This window comes from Tenrec ecaudatus, chromosome 9 (assembly GCF_050624435.1).
Source record: "Tenrec ecaudatus isolate mTenEca1 chromosome 9, mTenEca1.hap1, whole genome shotgun sequence".
Taxonomy (NCBI): Eukaryota; Metazoa; Chordata; class Mammalia; order Afrosoricida; family Tenrecidae; genus Tenrec; species Tenrec ecaudatus.
Genome location: NC_134538.1, coordinates 148,013,656 through 148,035,676, shown reverse-complemented (window position 1 = coordinate 148,035,676; position 22,021 = coordinate 148,013,656).

Genomic DNA, 22,021 nt, shown 5'->3' with positions numbered 1-22,021 from the left:
CTGGGGGAATCCCTAAGAATTCACTGTGGCAATCTGCATAATTGAGGGACCAACGTAAGGACAGTTTGCTTACCTTTAATTTCCACAGGCGCCCTGGTGGTGCAGTGCATACACATTGGGCTGCTAATTGGTAGGTCAGCAGTTTGAAATCACCAGCCGCTCCTCCGGAGAGAGATGGGGCTTTCTACTCCCATAAAGGGTTGCTATGAGTCAACATCGACTCAATGGCAGTGATTTTGAGTTTAATTTCCACATTGGTGGATTCGACTTACAGTGACTCTAAGGAAAGACAAGGTAGACCTGCCTAGCCGTGAGGGGTTCCTGGGCTGAAATCTAAGTAGCAGATCTCAGACCTAGAAGCAGGTGGGCAGGAACCTCTGAACTTTCAGTTAGCTGTCAACCACTTAAGCATTGTGCACGAGCGCCGCTCCTAGATGTAACATATGAATAACATCACCCGGCTGGTAGAGCTGTGTCAGTCCGGGCAGACTAGAGAAACAAAGCCATAGACACTCACATGTGTAGAAGAGAGTTTTATAGAAAGGGTAATTTTACATTAAGAAAGCATCCCAACCCAGTCTAGTCCAAGCCCATAAGTCTGGTATTAGCTCATATGTCCGATACCAATCTATAAAATCCTCTTCAGACTCAGGAAACACAGGTAATGACACTGAATGCAGGATGATCACAGCCAGTGGGTAGAATCTCTTTGGATCTAGTGGCGTAAGCGTCTCAGCGCTGGCAGGGGTCTCCACAGGGTCTATCAGTGTAGTGCCATGTGTCTTATCAGTAGAGTCTCCACGGGAGGGAGCCGAGAGAGAGAGAGTCTCTCCCACCTCCAAGGAGGAAATCCAGTTTTCAAAATTCTCAGAAGGCCATGCCCACACAGAGACCTCATTGTCTATGACCCGATTGACAGATTAGACTCCACCCTTTCTCTCTTAATCCTCTCAAGTCCCACATTGACACCAGGTTATGTAACTAGCACAAGCTGTGATGAGGTTGAAATCAAACCGTGGTTATAGAGACCCCACACACTGGCTCTGAATGCTATGCATCAGTCACCTGAGATGATTAAAAAAAAAAAAAAAGAACAACAACCCCCCAAAAAGAACAAGAGAGCACTGTTATCAGCCAATGTTATCAGTCAAACAATTCCCACTGCCATTCTGACTCACAACAACCGGAGTAGAACTGCTTCTTGGGGTTTCTGAGTCTGTGAAACTTTATGGGGAAAGAAAATCTCATCTTTCTTCCCACCAGCCAAACAACAGACAGATCTATGGGTGAACAGGGCAAGCAGGTCTGTAGAGACCATCTCTGAAGGAGCCCCAGGGGCACAGTGGGCTGCTAACCGCAGCCCTCAGTGTTCAAATCCACCAGCCGGTCCACAGGAGAGAGGCGAGGCTTTCTGCTCCCATAAAGGTCTATGGCCTCAGAATCCCACAGGGGCAGTTCTGCCCTGTCCAATAGGGTCACTATGGATGAGTTTGGATGTTTCAATAAGGGGAAGACCTACAACGGGAGGTCTGCACTCCTGAGAGCATTGGGATCACAGGGGCAGCTTTTAGCCAAGGACAAAGCTCAGAAGGATGGGAAGAAAGAATAGCAATGGGAACAGGAAGGGAGTGAGATGCCAGACCTTACCTGGCAGGGATTGTAATTCATGACTTGAAACTACATGTGTGTGAATGACTGAGAGGAAAACCAAAATGATAAAAGAAAAAATAGAGTCACATGCTGCAGATCAGTGGTTCTCAGCCTCCCTAATGCCGCGACCCTTTCATACAGCTCCTCATGGTGTGGGGACCCCAACCATAACATTGTTTTCATTGCTACTTCAGCACTGTCATTTTGCTACTGTTCTGAATCGTCATGTAAATCTCTGAAATGCAGGATGCATTTTCATTGCAACAAATTGAACACAATGAAAGCATCGCGATGAATCACAAAAGCAATATGTAATTATATATTGTGAAATATTTATTTCTAATGACAAATCAATAAAATTTTGTCTTGAAGCATGGTGTAGCATGGGTAACAGTCTTCACACCGGCGCTCGTAGCTGGGCCTATCTGCATGTGGGCGGACCTGCCTGGAGACAGATCGAAGAGCGGTGTCTTGGTTCCTAAGACCATCGGAAATATGTGTTTTCTGATGGTCTTAGGCGATCCCCAGGTTGAGAACCGCTGCTGTAGATGATAAAGCAGCAGGAAAAAAGAAAAGAAAGAAAACTTCTCTGTAAACCTACACAAAAAAGAAAAGAGAGAGAGAGAGGAAGAAAGAAAAAGGAAAACCAAACGGCAAGTGCCTAAGACACTCCACGCCAAGAGGAGTGAGTCAGTGAGTCAGGACGGCGCCCAGGCCCAGGTGTCTCTTGTGAACACGGTCTCAGGAGAGTTTAGTGTGAAGCCAAGGTTGAGAATCGTTACCATGGAGTCGATGGCGACTGACAGTGACCCTACAGGACAGGGTGGAATTGCCCCTGTGGATTTCCAAGACTGTAACTCTTTATAGAAGTTGAAAGCCGTGTCTTTCTCCCAAGGAGCAGCTGCTGGTTTCAAACTGCTGGCCTTGCCGTTAACAGCCCAACACATAACCACTATGCCACCGGGGCGTCTATCATGCATCTAGCCTTAGGTAGTAACTAGACCTCTTTACTTAAATGAGAGAATCTCCTCTTTGGCATGGGTGTGCTGATCCAGGAGCAAGAACAAAACCCAGAGGGCCAAAGACCTGGGTTCCAGAACGTCTTTACCCCTGCTGCGTAACATCATTCACTGCTGTGGGCTTTAGTAGCCGCCATTGATCAGCTCCCAGTCAAAGCCACCTTGTGTCTACCCAATGGGACACTGCCTGTCTGATGCCCTCGTCATGACCATTGGCAGGCTGGCACCCAGTGTTGTGTTGGTGTGTCAGTCTGTCTCCTTGAGGGCGTCCCTCATTTTCATGGACACAGTGCTTTATTCCGACCCGAGTCTGTCACACTGGTGGATTTATTCGGTCTTTCTCTAATGATTGGTCTTGCCTGCTAAAGCGTCCAAAGTACATGTGCCAAAGTCTCGCCCTCTTGGCTTCTACAGAGTACTCTGTGTTCTCTGTCAGATGTCCCTTGACTAGTTTTCAGAAGTGCGATCACCAGGCCCTCCTTTCTTCCTAGACTGTCTTAGTCTGGAAGCTCCACTGAAAACTGTCTGCCTGAGGGACTGTCTGCGTCGCAGCAATGCACAAGCCACCGCAAACTGGCAGACAGGTGGTGGGGCAACTCGCTATCTAGAACCCAGTGTTTCCCTAAGTGGGCGACCCTGAGCCCCAGGGAGCACTGGAACGACACAGGGGGGCTGCACAAGCAGATACCTACACTTTATCTTGGATTGTGGGCTAGCTAACAAATGTTCTCAAGTGCCAGGGAGCCACTCGGTAATGTTTTTTTCTGAAAAGGGAACAGTGGCCAAATAAGTTTGGGAATACCTGTGTGTATTCTTTTAAAAAAATCATTTTCTTGAGGGCTCTTACAACAATCCACGCATCAGTTGTATCAATCACATTTGTGCAGATGTTGCTATCCTCATGGTCAAAGCATGTTCTTTCTACTTGAGCCCGTGATGTCAGTTCTTCTTTTACCCCCCCCCCACCACCTATGTGTTTTCTTGCTTGTAAAATGAAAACAATAACTGGTGTCCAGTCTCAACAGTTATCACGAGGTGTGAAAAAATATCTGTGGAATGTCAGGGGAGCGAGCCCCTAACAAATCATCATGGGTCCGGTAGGCGCAATTGTACCGCGATAAGTAAAGATTATAGTAAAATCATAGAAAATAAGGAGAGAAGGGAGAGAGGGTAAAATAATGGAGTCAGACACATTTCATAGTAGCATGCTCACCTCAGTCCCGCTTGGTGGTCCACGTCAGGATGTGGAAGGTGGGAATTGCAGGAGAGAGCGATTTATTGCTAACCAAGGCTTATATATCTTTAGGGGCCTGTAGGCCCCCTAATTACAGGTAAAGACATATGTCACAGGAAGGGGCTGTACAATAGGCAATACAAACAATAGGAGGGGGATATACAATGGGCATAAGTGTAACCGGAAGGGGATGAGCTAGGAGTGTACACATGACAGGAAGGGGAGGGACTAGGGGTACACTTGACAAGAAGGGCGGACCCTAGATTTATGATGGCAGCCTGACCTTGGCCGCACTTGAGTGGGCTTGGCCTCTCTGGGCTCTCCTTCAAGGAAACAATCTACTATCCTTATCAGAAGGGAGTGGGCCCTACTTAGGGTGGGACAGACTATACACTCTGATTGTTCTAGATGATTGATAGTCCTTAGGGTGAATACCCTCTGACCTACTTTCATTGACCTCCAAGTGTATAGTCATTTACCATGTGTAGCAACTAACTAAGTTTGGCATATATCTGGAGGAGACAACGTGGGAGAAATTGTTCTGTATCCCACAGTGGAAATGCCTTTTCACTGCACGGCACTCTCCCCCTGGAAGACATTATTGAGAAGGACCTGGATATCATCTCTTTTCTCAAAGAATAATCCAGAAAGACGTCCCCAAACTCCTAACTTGTGAAGGCCTCTGACCTCGCTTGGCTGGTCTGTGGACCCTGGAGAAACCCGCACACCCACAGCTGGAGGAACCCCATTCACCCACTGCCTCCTCCCAGTCACAGAAGGTTGAGCTGACCAATGGAGTCACTTGTTGCTGCCAGATGACAAATTGGCTCCAATTCGTAGAGAGATTATGTATAAACACAGCAAGATGTTGCTGGTCCTGGGCCACCCTCCCGTTCTGGCTACGTTGGATGTCAATCCATCTCAATGCGAGTCCCCTTCTTTTCCCCTGACCCTCTGCTCTACAAGCTTGATGCACTTCTCCAGCCACTGGCCCCGTTCTGATGACCTGTCCAGAGAAAGCCAGATGAAGTCGGGCACCCTGGCTTCTAAGGAGCGTTCTGGTTGTCTTCCGCCAACATAGATGGGTTCTTGGTCGCTTGGAGTTATTGCAGTGCTGAAAAATCCCAGAAGGGGGCAGCTTTGTCTCAGCTCCAGACATGGGTTTGCATAAAGCCAATTTGTTTTGGAGAGAGAGGGGGAGGGAGGGAGGTAAATATTTATAGAGTCTTTTATTTTTATTAGCCACTGCACCCAGACCCACAAATTAATGATAAGCTCCCGGATGAAAACCAGCTGGAAGGTGATTCAGCCCTAGGAAGGAATATGGCATTTGCTGTAAGTCACCACCTGGCTCGCACACCTCTCAAACACTGTGTTAAATGGAAGAAGTCAGATGCCAAAGCCATGTGGAGGACTGCATGTATATACACTATTCACAATCTCCAAACCCACGACAACAGAGGACAGACGGCAGTTGTCAGAGTTGGGCAGAAGGAACCCGGGGAGAAGCTGTTTAATGGGCCGTGAAGGGGGTTTACTGCAGCGACGGGACGACTTGGGAAGCAGAAAAGGGACGGTGAGCAAATATTGGGAAGGCACTAAACACCTCTTTACAAGGTTCTTTGTAAATGTGCCGTGACGTTCACCTCGGTAAATTCAAATCCCGATGACAACCAGAGCCACAATGTAAAACGTGTGGGGAAACAAACCGAATACACGTTCAAGTTCCTTTTCCCTTCTTCAGATTCTTCGGCAGATGTTAGCAAAAAAGTTTCTCAGGATCCTTGATTTCTAATCGCCATTTAGACTTTGGATGATTATCTCTGGATTGACCTTGAGTTTATATCTCACCCATGCGAATTGGGTGTGCACGGAACAGTTGCCCGCTGAACTCCTTATTTCAATGGTTTAAGCGATAAAGCACTTATTGGGACCCATTAGCAATAAAAAAAAAAAAAAGAACACGTCGTCTTGCCCATAGCCCAAGACCCAGGGAAATCAAATCCAGGCCCCCCAAGTCCTTCTCTGGTATCTGTTTTGTGGAGTCCAATTAGCCTCACACATCCTGATGATGGAGCCCCCTAGTGGTGCAGTGCGCAAGCCCTTGGCTGCTAACTGAAAGGTGGGTCATTGGAACCCACCAGCTGGTGACAAAAGATTGCTGTTGTTGCTCGGTGACATCGAGTCTGTTCCAACTCATAGCGACCATATGTACAACAGAAGGAGATACGGCCTGGCCCATCCTCACAATGGTTCCTTGTTGGAGCGCATCGTCGCAACCACTGCAGTCAATCCATCTCATCAAGGGCCTTCCTCTTTCCCAGTGCCCCTGCACTTGACCCAGCATGATGTCCTTCTCCAGGGACCGGACTCTGCTAACAGCATGCCCAAAGTGGGTGAGACCCAGTCTCACCGTCCTTGCCTCCTTGGAGGCATACTGGCTCCCAGCAGTCTGCCTGTACTGCTTTCCAACAAGTTTGCTTGTTCTCTTGGCAGCCCATGGTGCTTTTAGCACTCTTCCCCAGCACTGTTATTCAAACACAGCAGGGCTTCTTCAGTCTCCCTTAGTCAATGTGCAACGCCCACTTGCATATGAGGTGCCGGAAAACACCACAGCTAGGGTCAGGCTCCCCATCGTCCTCAACGTGACCTCCTTGCTTTTCAATACTTTGAAGAAGTCTTGTGCAGTACATTTAGCCATGGCAACGCATCTTGTGATCTCTCGGCTGCTGCTTCCATGAGCACTGAGGGCGGATCCAAGCAAAACAAAACCCTTGACAACTTCAATCTTGCCTCCGCTTATCATGATGCTACCTCTTGGTCCAGCTGGGAGGATGTGGGTCTTCACTACATCGAGTGTAATCCATAGTGAAGACTGGCGTTCTTGGTCTTCATCGGTAAGTGCTTCGAGTCCTCCTCGCTTTCAGCAAGCAAGGTTGTATCATCAGCATATCACAGGCTGTTTAATAATCCTTCCTCCAGCTTTGATGCCAGCTTCTTCTTCATATAATCTAGCTTCTCTGAATATTTTCTCAGCATCTCAAAACTCACTGCCATTGAGTCTCTTCCAACTCGTGGCAGCTCTCTGGAACAGAGTAGAACTGCCGCTGTGGGTTTCCGAGATGGTAACTCTTTATGGGGGCAGAAAGCCTCAACTTTCTCCCACAGAATGGCTGGTGCTATTGACCTGTTGACCTGGCGATGGATAACCCAATGAATAACCATAAATATGGTGAGAGCATACAATCCTGAGACACACACCCCTTTCCTGATTTTAAACCACGCAGAATTCCTTTGCTCTGTTACCACAACTGCCTCTTGATTCATGTACAGGTTCTGGATGAGCACAATGAAATGTTTTGGAATTACCATTCTTTTCAAGGCTATCCATCATTGGTTATCATCCACCCAGCCTCTGCATCATCAAAAAACACAAGGAAGCATCTTTCTGGTCTTCTTTGCGTTCATCCGAGATCCAAAAGATTATAGCCTTAGAAACTCTGTGAGGCAGTTCAACTCTATTCAATAGGTCACTGTGAAATGGAATTACCCCAAAGGTCATTTTTTTTGCTTGGTTTGGTTGGTTGGTTTCGTCATGATGATAGGAGACACTGATGGTTTCATGGTAGAATTCTTCCTCCCACCAGGAGGCCCAGATTCCATTCCCAGCCAGTGTACTTTGTGTACAGCTAACCCTCGTCAACAAGTGGGGGGGGGGGATTTTGCTATGATGCTGAACAGGTTTCAGCAGTTCCCAGATAAGAGGGACAAGGAGGAAAAAAACCTGTCAATCAACTTCTGAAATTCAGCCAGTGAAAACCCCACAGGCCAAGGGGTCAACCTGGAAGAAGTACACCAGCCTGTGTGATCCAGGGGTTATAAATAATATCATCCAGATTCAAAGGAGAGAATGGTCTCAGCACTTCAATTGTGAACAGCTGGTTTTCAGAAGGTCATGGATGACAGAGGAGCCCCCAAATCCATCTGCAGGGTCCAACGTGGTTTGACCCTTCAGTAAATTCCTTATGACCATATGGATAGCCTCGTTACCAGACAGAGATCATTGTGAAGTCAGTTATGGCAGATATCGTTATGGTAAAATGCAAAATCTTATCATTTGATCGCCCTGGGGACCCACAACGAAGTTGCTTCAGTTAGAAAAAAGAAGCAAAGGAAAAATAAATGTGCCTGAAACCTCCAGTGAATCCCCTCTGACCACAGACCAGGGATATGCACAGTCTTGCTGTCATGCAGAGTGCCCTGGAAAGTGGATTGTTGCAGATACAGTTAGGGTAAGATGTAACACCTTACCATTTGCCTCTCTTTTGACCCATTTTACATTTGTTCTAGTTTGCAATATTTTCTACTTCCTTTTCGACTGAGGCTTTTTTCTGTTTTACTTTGCTGTTGTTCTTAGCTTTTTTCTTTTCATGTTTTCCTGAATATGAAACCCGGGATAAGTAGATCTATTGAGATAGTAATTGGACGAACGGTTTCTTGGGGGTGTGGCAGCGGAAGGTTGGGGTAGATGGGGAGTTAATAATGAGTACAACAAAGAAGAAAATGTTCTAAAATCGATTGTGGTGAGGATTGTACGTTTCTTGAGCTGACTGAATTGTGCGATCTATTACCGTATATACTCATGTATAAGCCGAGTTCTTCAGCACATTTTTAATGCGTTTTTTGTGGTAAAATTAGGTGCCTCGGCTGATATTCAGGTTGGCTTATACTTGAGTGTATACAGTATGTACCAATAAAACTTTTAAAAAGGGAACAAAAACCATGGATCCTAACGGTTCCATCTGGTCATGGGTGGACACAGGACTGGACAGCACTTTGTTCCGTGTACATGGATGACCAGCTCAGCAATAGCTACCACCACCATCGTGATGATACCTAAAACCAGACCCACTGCCGTCAAGTCTGTTTTGACTCATAGCAACCCAATACAGGGTCTCGGAGACTCAGTGTTTACGAGAGCAGACAGCCTCTTTCTCCTACAGAGTGGCTGGTGGATTCCGATCACAGACCTTGAAGTGAGCTGCCCAATGTCTAGGTCAGAGTGCCACCAGGTTCCCTATCATAATGGCCTGTGGTAGTTACATAATTTCATGTCAACTTGATAAATAGAGTGAAGGGGTGGAGTTCAGCCTGTCCATCAGGTCACAGCCTGATGATGCCTCATGAGGATTCTGGGAACTTCCTCTCTTTCTCCTTGGAGGAGGACCACACTCTCTCTCTCTCTCTCTCTCTCTCTCTCTCTCTCTCTCTCTCTCTCTGCCTTGGCCTTCTGATGGCAAACCACGCTGATGGCAGTCTGAGCTCTGGAGAGGCATCCACTGCCATCGGATCCAAAGATTGTTCACCCACTAGCCTGTGATTGTTCGGCATTCTGCATCATTGCATGTGCTGTGTAAGTCTGAAGAATTTATAGACTAGTATGAGACATGTGGAGCCAACATCGGACTTATGATCTTGATCCGGTCTGGGCTGGGATGTTTTCTCCATATACAATTGCTCTTTGATAAAAAGCTCTCTCTTCCTTACACACATATGAGTGTCTCTGGACTTGTTTCTCTAGCCGCCCTTTTGTTAAGCCATGACTGTGTGCCAGGTGCTTCATTTACAAGCTGTGATTCTTTTTTTATAAATATATTTTTAATTGTGAGTTAATACATGTATCATTCCATAGTTCAATCACGTCAACAGAATTGTTCAATTGCTACCGCAGTTTCCAAATATTCTTTTTCTTCCTGGATTCCTTGACATTGTCTCCCTCTTATGGCCCCCACCCCCAATGCACACCCACCCCCCGAAACCTTTATTCTACTTGCTGTCCCTATAGGTTCATCAAGCCTGGGTTTTTACATATTATAAAGTGGAAAAACATATGACACAGCTTCAAGAGGGTGACCTCCTGTGACATAACACCTCTGAGACACACCCTCATAGGAACAAAAACAAACAAAACAGAAGATGTGGAAAACCACATCAGGTCCAGCATGCATCAGAGGGGAGATGAACTGACAAAGTTTTAACTTGTCTCTCCAATGCCCTCTGTTCAGTAGCTACTCTCCTCCCATGCCTCAATTGTGGAGGGAGGGACTTCACCAGAGGCTTATTTCCTACATAGTTTCCACAGATGAATCTTGGGCTCCCACTGCCATCCATAGTCTTTTGCAAACCGAATGCTCACAATTTAGGCTCTGATACTAATCCCTCCTTCAACTTTGGATGATATGATTTACAATCCTTCAGTGACAAGCTGCTACTCTGGAGAGAGGGCCAATGTCCTCCCTAATTTCTCAGGTGTAAAACACCACCTGGCCCCAGTCACACCACTGGTATGGGGAAAAGCAAATATTTCAACAAGGTCTTTGCCTACCAAGTTCAGAGTCCCTCGGGGTGCCTCTCAGGTGTCCTAGTCCCAGCTACACTCTCTAAGACCTTGTCCAAGGCCCAGGCAGTGCAATGTGGAAGTGCCCATCCCCTCATGACCTACCCTATGACTTTATGAACCTGAAGCTCAGAAGGTACCAGTCACCCACCTCTTCAGAGAGGTGAAGGCTTTGCCCATCGTCCCTGTGGTCATTACATAATCTGGTGTCAATTTGGGACTTGAGAAGATTAAGAGTGAAGGGGTGGCATCTAGTCTGTTAATCGGACCACAGCCAATGAGGCCTTCTGTGGGCATGGCCTTCTCCTGAGGATTCTGGGAACTCCAATTTCTTCATTGAAGGCGGGAGACACTTCTCTCTCTCTGCTCACTCCCTTGGAGACTCTCTTCTGATAAGACTCTTGGCAGATAGACCCCGTGGCCTGGGAACTGGGGAAGCCATGTGGAGACCCATGCCAGCACTGAGATGCTTACAACGCCACTGGATCCAAAGACTTTCTACCAACTGGCCTGTGATTGTCCTGCATTCAGCGTCATTGCACGTGTTTCATGAGTCTGAAAAGGAGTTTATAGATTGGTATCGGACATATGGGCTAATATAGGACTTATGGGCTTGGACTGGACTGGGTTGGGATGCTTTCTAAACGTACAATTACCCTTTATATAAAACTCTCTCTTCTACACATCTGAGTTTCTATGGATTTGTTTCTCTAGTCTACCAGGACTAACACAGTCTCACCCCAGCCCTACCCTAATCCATCAAAATGGCTGGGGTGAGTCTATGAAGCCAAGGGATGGAGTAAGGGGCAGAAGGGGTTGGTGTGGGGTCTTTTGCAATCACTGCTTGGGGCCTCTTCCTGAGCCCAGGATGAGGCAGCTGCACAGCTTTGCTGGGGCATCTGTGTTGCTGCTCTTAGGTGCTGCCAGTCAGTTCTATCTTATAGTGACCTGTGTACAACACAGCACAACACCACCCACCCTGCGCCATCCTCACAATTGCAGCGATGAGCCCATTGTTGCAGCCACCATGTCAGTCCAGCATATCAGGGGGCATCCTCTTTTTCTCCATCCCTCCACTTTACCAAGCAGGATGACCTTCTCCAGAGACTGGGCTCTCCTGATGACAAGTCCAAAGTACACGAGATGAAGTCTCACCATCCAGAGTCCTCAGGAGCATTCCGACTGTCCTTCTTCCAAGAGAGATTTGTTTGTTCTTCCGGGGCCTGTGGTTCTTTCAATATTCTTTGCAGCATCATTCAAATGCATCGTTCCTTTTTGGGAGAATCCTGGGCAGAACCAACTTTCCGAATAATACCATGCTCTGTATGGATGCCTCTTTACACAGGGTTACCCACATCCTCTATGGCAGTGGTTCTCAACCTGTGGGTCTCGACCTCTTTAGGGGTTGAAAGATGCTTTCACAGGGGTCGCCTAAGACCATCGGAAAACACAGATTTCCAATGGTCTTAGGAACTGAGACACCGCTCCTCTATCCGTCTCCAGGCGGGTCTGCCCACATGCAGACATGCCCACCTACAAGGACTGGCATGAAGACTGTTACCCATGCCACACCATGCTTCAAGGCAACATTTCATTGATTTGTCATTAGATATAAATATTTCACAGTATATAATTACATATTGTTTTTGTGATGAATTGCTACGCTTTAATTGTGATCAATTTATAACAACGAGAATATATCCTGCATACCAGATATTTACATGATGATTCATAACAGTAGCAAAATGACAGTGATGAAGTAGCAGCAAAAATATGGTTGGGGGTCACCACCACATGAGGATCATGGCCTGAGGAAGGTTGAGAACCACTGCTCTAGAGGAACCTCGCATTTGTTGTGCATATGGTAGACAAGAAAGCTCTTCACCAAATGTGTCCTCTCTGCCTCTGGCCACCTGGGCACATTGCCCACTCTGGTCTCTGGTGTCTTGGTCCCTCTGATTGGGTATAGCAATGAGAGGGAGATGGAAAGGACGGCTGACTCCTAGACTGCTGAATGGAATAGGCCCAGTGACACCTCCCCAACGCTCTTTCTCTCTGCACACCAACTGAGTCCTGGAGTGACAACATGGAGCAGAAACCACATCTGTCGCACAGGGGACACATAGGACGTAGAACTATGTCATTGTTAGGTGCTGCGGAGTCCGTTCCGACGCGTGGCGATCCTATGTGCAACAGAACGACATGCCGCCCGGTCCTGTGCCATCCCCACAATTGGTCTTATGTTTGAGCCACTCGGTGCATCTGTCTCATCTTGAAGGGCTTCCTGTTTTTCACTGAGCGGCTACTCTGCCAAGCACGTTGTCCTTCTCCAGGGACTGGTCTCTCCTGACCATGTGTCCAGGCTCTGTGAGATGAAGTCTCGCCATCCTTGCCTCCCAGGAGCACTCTGGCTGTACTTCTTCCAAGGTCGGTCTGTTCTCGGGGCAGTCCATGGGACTTTTGATAGTCGTTGCCAACACCTTCATTCAAATATCGTGTCTTCTTTGGTCATGAGCCATCACCCTTAGTTGTGTGAAGCCACGGAGAGTTGAGTTTTGTCGCCATCATTCTGTTGGGGCAGTAGGAGGTGGCAGCTTGATGAGTCTGTCATCAGCTGTCATCCAGCCGAGGCATTCTTGTCAGAGACTGTGTAATCACCAACCCCGGCACTGTCCCTTGTTGCTGCTGTCCGTCCTGACTCATAGGGACCCCTGAGACAGAGCAGAAGTTCCCCCAGAGGGCTTGGTTGCTTTTCATCTCCACGGAAGCAGACCGCCACATCTTTCTTCGGCACAGTGGCTGGGTGGGTTTGAACCACCAACCTTTCTCTTGAATAACAGACAAGAGCTTAACAGCTGTACCACCAGGGTGCTTTCCGCCCTGCATTCCATGAATGGTGTGAGGGGCCCGATAAGCAGTAAAAAAAAGAGTAAGTTTTCATGACAGAGAAATGACAATGACAAAAACCGACATGGAAGCAGAGCAAGTAGAACTTTCAACTTTGCTGATTGGGAGGCACAGTGTTCCAGGGACTTTGAGGCAGTTTAGAGCAGCGGTTCTCAACCTATGGGTCGCGACCCCTTTGGGGGTGGAACGACCCTTACACGGGGGTCGCCCAATTCAGTAGCAAAATGAGAGTGATGAAGTAGCAGCGAAAATAATGTTATGGTTGGTGAGGGGTCAACACAACATGAGAAACTATGAAAGGCTTATGGCATTAAGAAGGTTGAGAACCATTGGTTTGGACATTTCTTAGACAGTTTACACATATACTTAACCACATCATCCACCAATTCCACTGCCATTACTCAAGAGAAAGGAAATGTATATTACGTAAAAATGTGCGTGTCCAAGTTTATCACACACACTGTCAGCATGGCCCCAAACTGGAAATTACCCAAATGCCCTTCAGTTGGTGAATGGATGAGCAATCTGTGGTCTATCCATGTCACTTCCTGCCACCGAGTCGATGCCAGCTCACGGCGACCCTATCTGTAGGACGGGTAGAAAGGCCTCTGTGGGTCTCCAAGACTATACCTCTTCACAGGAGCAGAAAGCCCCGTCTCTCTCCCAGTATATCCACATACTGGAACATGATTTGGCAATGAACGGAAGGAACTCCCTGCCGAGCCACGATACAGCTGGATTGTAAATGAATCATGTTGTGGAAAGAAGTCAGACTCAGTGGCTGTAGGCTGTATGGTTCCATTCAGAGAGCACTCTGGAGAAGACAGAATTATGGGAACACATAGGAGATTAGGGGTTGCCCGGGACTGGAGAGGGAAGGGTTGGCCAGAAGGGGTTAGATGATTTTAGGACAATGTGAAGATGTAGGAAAGCGTACAACCTGTCAATCAAGTCACAACCTGTTGATACCTCCTTGCGGGTGTGGTCTTCTTATAAGTGTGTGTGCAGGGGGCGGGGGGCGCGGGGGGCAAAGGGTAGAGGAAACCAGAACCTTACTCTCTTTCTCTGCGACTTTGCGTTCCTGCTTGCTGGGACTCTGCTAGGTACCTTGAGAGCTGTCAGCGTCTGCCACGTTCCCACCAACTTTGGAGCCATGGGACTCTGTACCCACCAGCCTGTGCTCTTCCTGCTTCCCCATTCAGCATTCGGGGCCACTGGCCCGCATCAGGTGAGTCTGGAGAGGGACTTACAGACTTGGGTTGCAGGGGGCTGGGGTGCCTTCTAGATATATAATCACTTCTTGATAGAAAGCTCTTTCTTGTACACAGATGTGCCACGGGGTTTGTTTCTCTAGAGAACCCAGCCTCACACGAGGAGCTAGTGGAAACATCTCCATTTGGATGGTGTGAGAGGTCAAAAGTCAGAACTTTCCAAAATTTCGGATTTGACTGGCTTATCATGTAGAACTAACGATCGTCTATGTAAAGCAACAAGATGGATGGGCACTGTGGCTGCAACAATGGGCCGAAGTGGAACAATGGTGGGAACGGCGCCATGGTTCGTTCTGTTCCGTTGAGCGGGGAGAGGCGACCGGTTGGCGGCAGCTTGTGTAAATAACAAGATTTGAAGTGGACGCGAGAAGACCAGCCCCACAGGCCACGCGGGGATGAGGGGCTTCCAGAGGCTTGTGGACACGTGGAATGACAAGACAGTGGGATGTGCCTGTGAATTTTTGGAAACCTCTGCCTCTGATGATTCCGTTGCTGTGAGATGTCTCCAGACTTGGCAAATCCAGGGAGACAGGAAGTAGATCAGGGAATGGCAGGGCCTTGGAAAGGAGAACGGGCAATGACTGTCAGCGGTGGCCTTTTTTTTTGAGCGGATGAACACATTCTGAAATTGGGTGGTGGTGAAGTTCACCTAACCTGTTGAATCTACTGATGCCACCAACTGGTACTTTGAAATGGTGACTTTGGGGTACATGGCTTATAGTCCAATTTTTAGAGAGGGAATGAAACGTTTTCTCCCAACCAGGGCTTCCTCGTCTAGAAAATGCATTTCCTTCTGGGCCAAGTTGTTCTGTAGAATGGGCAGCGCGTAAAGCAGGCACGTGCTCAGTGCGCCCTGCAGGCGAGGCTGCCTGTCCTGGGTTCTGGTCAGGCCTTAATTGTCCCCTGTGACCTTGAAAGAACCACTTCAAGTCAGTGCACCTCAAATGTCTCATTTGCCACATGAAGGCGTGGGACGAGATGAGCTCCAGGATCCAGTGGGGGCCTCTTGAACACTCTCTTGATTTATGAAAACAGCGAACATCATAGCTGGTGATTTGTGTCACCAGACGTTTGCCAGCTCGCTCTCAGGTAACTGACTTCATTGGTTGCCTTGCATAGCATCTCCTGTGTCCTGCAAGAGGACGAGCCAACTGGAACCTCTACAGTGCACGCCTGAGAAACGTTTGAAATGGCAAATGCTGCCTTCTATATATTTTTACAACAGAAAACAAACTTTTATAAAAAATGACAATCCATCTTCAGATAAATGAATGTTGAACCGCCAGGAAGCAGGAAGGTCCAGTGGGAGATCTACGGACGGGGCAGCACAGGTGCCCTCCCAGTCCACCTCCCAAGGCAATAGCCCCAGAGCCCTGCTCCCCTCCTCACCCAGCAGGCTCCTGTTTCTGGGGGCCACAGGGACCCATTTTTTCAGGTCAACAGTGATGTCGCTTTTCCAAATCCCTTCAGAAATCTCATGACTTTAGGGAAGGCCTGTTTTGTATTTTTTTTCTAGCTGAGAGTAGACAGTGGGTTACTTCCCCTCAGTTTGCCTGCAGGGTTGATGGCAGATTCTCTTTCTTTTATTTTCCAGTGCTTGTAGGGAGAGGAAGGAGCCCTGATAGTATGGTGGTTAAGAGTTGGGCTGCTAACTGCAAGGTCAGCAGTTCAAAACCACCAGCTGCTCCATGGGGGGAAAAAAAAACGAGGCTTTCTGCTCCAGGAAAGAGTTACAGTTTGGAAAACCCACAGGGGCAGCTCTACCCTACCCTACAGGGTCCCTATGAGTCAGTTTTGTTAGTTTGTTTTTGTATCAGAGTAGGGAGAGGGAGAAGTCTCTGTGTGGTGCACACTGTTGAGCTGCTTCTGCACCCGGCTGCTAATGGGAAGGTTGGGGGTTCGAATCTGCCGAGAGGTACCTTGGAAAAAAAGACCTGGCAAGTCCCTAAAGAGAATCATGTCCTCGGGAGCCATATGGAGTGCAGTCCCTCTCTGACACACAGGCGGCGGAACTAATGGGACAACAACCCGGACACCCATATGCACCCACTCACATGCGTACTCCTTCCTAGTTCAGCCTAGGAGCTGGCCTGTGGGGTGGGATTGCATTGAAGGAGTCTACAGCACAGATGGGGAAGGTGGGGATTTTGTTGGAGTACAGTGGGAGGAGGGTGGGGTGGGGTGGAGCAGGGAGGTATGCAGGCCCCCACACAAGTCACTGGGGCCTGGGGTTGCCAGGCCCATCCCTGTGGCCCCCGGGGGAGCAATGCTGCTGTCCCCTCTGCCTCCCCAGTTGCTCTTCCTGGAAACATTGTGCCAAGATCTCCCCAGAGTCTCCAGGTTGAGCCGCAGACGGCGAGCGGCCCAAGGGAGGGAGAACCAGCAGTGCTGTAGCTACAGCTCCTGGTTCAGGTAACCAGGTGAGGCAGAGGCCAGGCAGGGCCCCGGGGACGAGACAAGAGGTCCAAGTCTCCAGCCAGGAAGTCCTGGGCAGCCCCTTCTGCAGCGCTCAGGACTGAGGGACTTGCTGCCCAAGGCCCTGCTGCTGAGTCTAACGGCAGGGCCTCCAGCAGGTGCCCCGAGGCTCAGGGAACTCCAACAGAGCCCGGAGGCCAAGAGGGTCTTGGATGGAGGCAGGCCTGAAGGTGGGCAGTGGCACTCCCAGATGTGCACTTGGGCTTAGCAGGCACACTGGAGGTGCAAGCAGGGAGGTGAGGGGCTTTGGCAGAGATGGGTTGGGATGCCATCATCTCATTTCCCCTCCAACATCCGAGCCTTTGTCTCCAAGTCTCCAAGTGGAAGCCCCTGTCCCCTTCCCGCCCTGCCTCCTCCATTCTCATACCCAGCACCTGCTTGCAGCTGGCAGGGCAGAAGACAGGAAGGGGCGGGGCCTTTCCAAATTGGGGGCCCATCTGCTCTCCGAAAACTGGATCGAAACATCTTTCCTTTCCTGCCCACCTGGCACCTGGGGACTGAGCTGCACCCACAGCAGCCATTGCTTCAGGTTGGACACTGGGGTGGCCTCAGTTCTGCCCTGCAGCCCTGGGCACTGGCAGGAGTGGGCGGGGTGAAGATCAGTTTTATTGTGGCACTGAGGATGTCAGGGTCACGCAGGCAAGAGAGGGTGCGTGCTGCACATAGCTTACCTTTCTCTCCTGAGGCCAGCCTGGGGGACGGCCAGGGAGAGAAAGACAAGGGAGGGTGGGCATTGCGGTTCCCCAAGACAGGCTCCTGGCACACCTGGTGTCCCAAGGCAGCGGGGAGGGTGGCTCCGTGGGGACCCAGCCTAGGAGCACAAGGCACTCCTGAAGCAGCCATCGCCCCACAGACTGCACAGGACCCCTTCATCTTGAATGGGACACAGAAGCAGACGACAGCTGGGGGGAAGCAAAGAGACTTCCCAAAGCTCTAAAGGCCAGGGCTGGGGGTGGAGTGGGGAACCAGCAAGGGGCTCACCGGGATATGGTGTGGAGGGCTGGCTGGGAGTAAGACCACTTCTCATTCTACCTTACGCACTCCCCCAGTGCCAAGGCACAGAGAGGTGGTCAGGCAGCCCCCCAACCCTATGCCCATGTCAGCTCCTCCTTCCCTGTCTGCCCTTAGTTTTTCACTCCCCTCTCATTCCTCCACATCCCTCCTTCCCCAGATAGAGATTGGAGAGGAGGGGCGTGGCCCCCACACAGACTCTGGAGGTGTGTGAGTTCCCCGTGGACCTCGGCCCTCTCTCTCTGAGAGATGCAGCAGCCTTTGCCCTATCCCTCAGCACGCCTGCCAGGTGAGAGTCCTCCCAGCGTGCTCTGCTCCCTGGACCCTGAGCACCATCTGTCCCAGCACTTCCTTCCCCCGCTTCCGGTGCTACCACAGGCTTCTTAGAGCACTGTGACAACAAGGGTGAAGACGACTGGGATCACGTCCAGGGCTGTTCTGCTTCCATCGTACAGTGGGGCTGCTTCTGGACAAGTCTGTTCAGGATGGTCCTGTATCACTGATACATTTGTTCTCTTGAGAGCTTGATTCCATTTTCTACCAGCTCCTCCATTTCTTGCTGAGGGATGTGTGTGTGTGTGTGTGTTTGTGTGTGTGTGTGTGTGTGTTTGTGTGTGTGTGTGTTGTGTTCTTTTCAGATAAAGAGAGAGTGATGTCCTAGAGCCTCTTAGTGGTGCAAAAGCTTACCGTGCTCAGCTGCTCACGGAAAGGGTGGCAATTCAAGTTCACCCACAGGTGTCTTGGAAGAAAGGCCTGGCAGTCTACTTCAGAAAAAGTAGCCTCTGGCAAATTTATGGAGCACATATTCCATATGGACTGACTTCAAGGCAGTCAAGGAGACCTGAGGAACTGTGGGAGGACATCGAGAACATCATACGTGAAGAAAGGTAAAAGTCATTAAAAAGGGTAGGGTTCAAGTAGAAAATGTTTTGGAAATGATGGTGGCAACGTATGTACAAGTATGCTCAATACAATTGATGCATGCGATGTTATAAGAGCTGCAAGAGCCCTCAATAAAAAGATTTTTTTTAAAAAAAGAAAGACAGGCAGAAAAGATCAAAGTGGCTGTTGGAAGAGACCCTGAGATTTTCTTTTAATTATGGAGTAGTAAGGCAAATAGAACAGAAGACAAAGGAAGGCAAAAGAAGACAAAGTAAAGGATCATAATGAAATATGCAAAGGCCTAGAGTCAGAAAGCCAAAAAGTAAGAACACATTTAGCATTATCTTAAACTGAAAGAACTGGAGAGAAAAAAGCCAAGCCTCAAGCTGCAATATTGAATACATTTTATGGGGAAAAACTGAATGCTGCAGGAAGTATCAAAATAAGATGGAAAGAATACAGGGTCACTGTGCCCAAAAGAACTAGTCAACTTTCCACCATTTCATGCGGCAGCACGTGAGCAAGAAGCCACTGTACTGAAGGATGAATTCCAAGCTTTGAAGGCATTAGTCTCAAACAAGGCTCCAGGAATCGATGGAAGACCAGCTGCAAGTTTCAACAAGCGGATGAAGTGCTGGAAGCACTCACTCTTCTCTGGCAGAATCTTTGGAGGACAGCTACTTGGCCAACTGACTGGAAGAGATCCATATTTGTACCCATTCCAAAGAAAGGTGACCCAACAGAATGCTCAAACTGTAAGACAATATCAGCGATCTTGCATGCAAGCAAAATTTTGCTGAAGATCATTCAACAAAGGTTGCAGCAGTACATTGATGGGGAGCTGCCAGCGCTTCAGGCTGGATTCAAAAGAAGACGTGGAACAAGGGATATCCTTGCTGATGTCAAATGGATTTTGAATGAAAGTAAAGAATACCAGAAAGATGTTTACTTGTGTTTTATTGTGTTTTGTGCAAAGGCGTTCAACGGTGTGGATTAAAACAAACTCTGGGTGACATTGTGAAAGTTGGGAATTCCAGAATATTTAACTGGGCTCCTGAGGAACCTGTGCATGGATCAAGAGGCAGTTGTGCAAACAGAACAAGGGAAGGTCACATGGCTTCAAATCAGGAAAGGCGTGCATCACGGTTGTACGTATTCGATCTGCATGCTGAGCAGATAATCGGAGAAACAGGGCTCTATGAAGAAGAATGTGGCATCAGAATTGGAGGAAGGCTTATTAACAATTCGCAGAATACAGATGACACACCCTTGCTTGCTGAAAGTGAGGAGGACTTGGAGCATTTGCTGATGAAGATCAAGAATGGCCACCTGCAATATGGATTACAATTTAGAGAAAACCCACACATTCACAGAGTTGTCCGGGATTTCATCTAGCCTGGATCCACAATCAATGCTCATGGAAGCAACAATCAGCAATTCGAACAACACATTGAGTGCGTTAAGTCTGCTACGCAAGATCTCTTTAAACTAAGTGTTGAAGAGCAAGGATGTCACTTTGAGGACTCAGGTGTGTCTGACCCAAGCCATGGTGCTGCCAATCAACCGCATGTGCATGTGACAGTTGGACATTGAATAACGGACACCAATGAAGAATCAGTGCATTTGAATGACGGTGCTGGGGAAGAATGTTGAATATATTATGGGTTGCCGAAAGAACACACAAATCTGTCCTGAAGAAGTCTGGCCAGAGGGCTCCTTGGAAGCAGACGGTGAGACTTTGTCTCACGTACTTTGGACACGTCAGCAGCAACAAGTCTCTGGAGAAGGACATCATGCTTCGTAAAGTTGAGGGGCAGTGAAGAAGAGGAAGACAGGCTCAGACACAATAATTGTGTGATTCCCCGGGACCAGGCCGCGCTTCCAGCTGTTGTACATCGGGTCACTGTGCGTTCAAACGGACTCGATGGCACCGGACAATAGCAACCACGATTGATAGATTGTTCAAAGGAATGATGACAAGCTTTAATAAAATGCTCACATTCGTGCGCAAAGGGCCAGGAAAACGACACACAGGGATTTCTCCCATCCCGTCAGTGCCCTTGCTTGCTCTTTGGGGGCAGACTGGGCTGTCCAAGGAGAATTTTGTTGGGAAAACTTACCCCCATCCACCCTGACCTTGCCCCTGACTTTTTTTCCCTCCAAACTCCCAGAGCATTACAAAGGAACAAGATTTGAGCCCCGGGAGGAGGGCAGAAGGGCTAGTTGGATGTGGTGAGCATTGAAGAGCACAGAATTTCTCAAGGAAGTGGGTAAGAGATGGACACCCCTCCTTCCCAAGTGTATTGACCTAGGTGGTGACAATGTCGGGGAAAGAATAGCTTCCCAGTGTGACAGTTGTGTGTCATAAAGGTTGCGCTGATTTTGTAGCAATAATTTTTGACACCCCCTCGTATTATCTGTATCTATCCGATACACACAGAGGGAAGTCACCGAATTTCAGGGCAAATTGGCCCCTGCACTCTCCAAGACTAGAGCCTGGGGCTTACAGACTTGTACTTACCTTTGGCTGCCTCTGGGCACCCTGGAGGAATCCTGGTGACATGATATTACACATTAGGCTGTGACCCGGAGCGTAAAGCAGTTCAGACTACCAGCTGCTGTGTGTTTGCTTTCATCTCTCGGTCTCCTCCAACAATAGTGACTCATTTTTCCTCTTCACCTTTGCTAGGTGTTCAGTGCCTTGGTGGTGATGTGGTTATGCATTGGGCTGCAATTCCCATGGTGGGCGGTTCAAAACCACCACCAGCAGTTCCGTGGGGGAAATGACTGGGCTTTGTACTCCCTGAAACATTGACCGTCTCAAAATCCACAAGGGGCCATTATGAGTCAACATTGACTTGATGGCAGTGAGTTTGTTTTTTTGGTTCAGTCCTGGCTCACAATGACAATGACCAGATGACATAGGAAGAGGCGGGCTTTCCAGTCAGGCCAGGACCTTCAAGTGTCCAGCAGTACTCCCTGGTTATAGAGTACCCTAAATGAGGGGAAACAAAGTCCCCATCTTGAAAGGAGCTTGCAGGCTTGTCAGTTACTTTCCCAGGTATTGGAGGTAAAATCTTTTTGTCTCTGGTCTAAAATGAGTTTGCCCTCCTCAACACCCGCCACCCCCCCCCACTCACCCAACTAGAAGAAGTAGTCAGGAGCCATGGTGTTG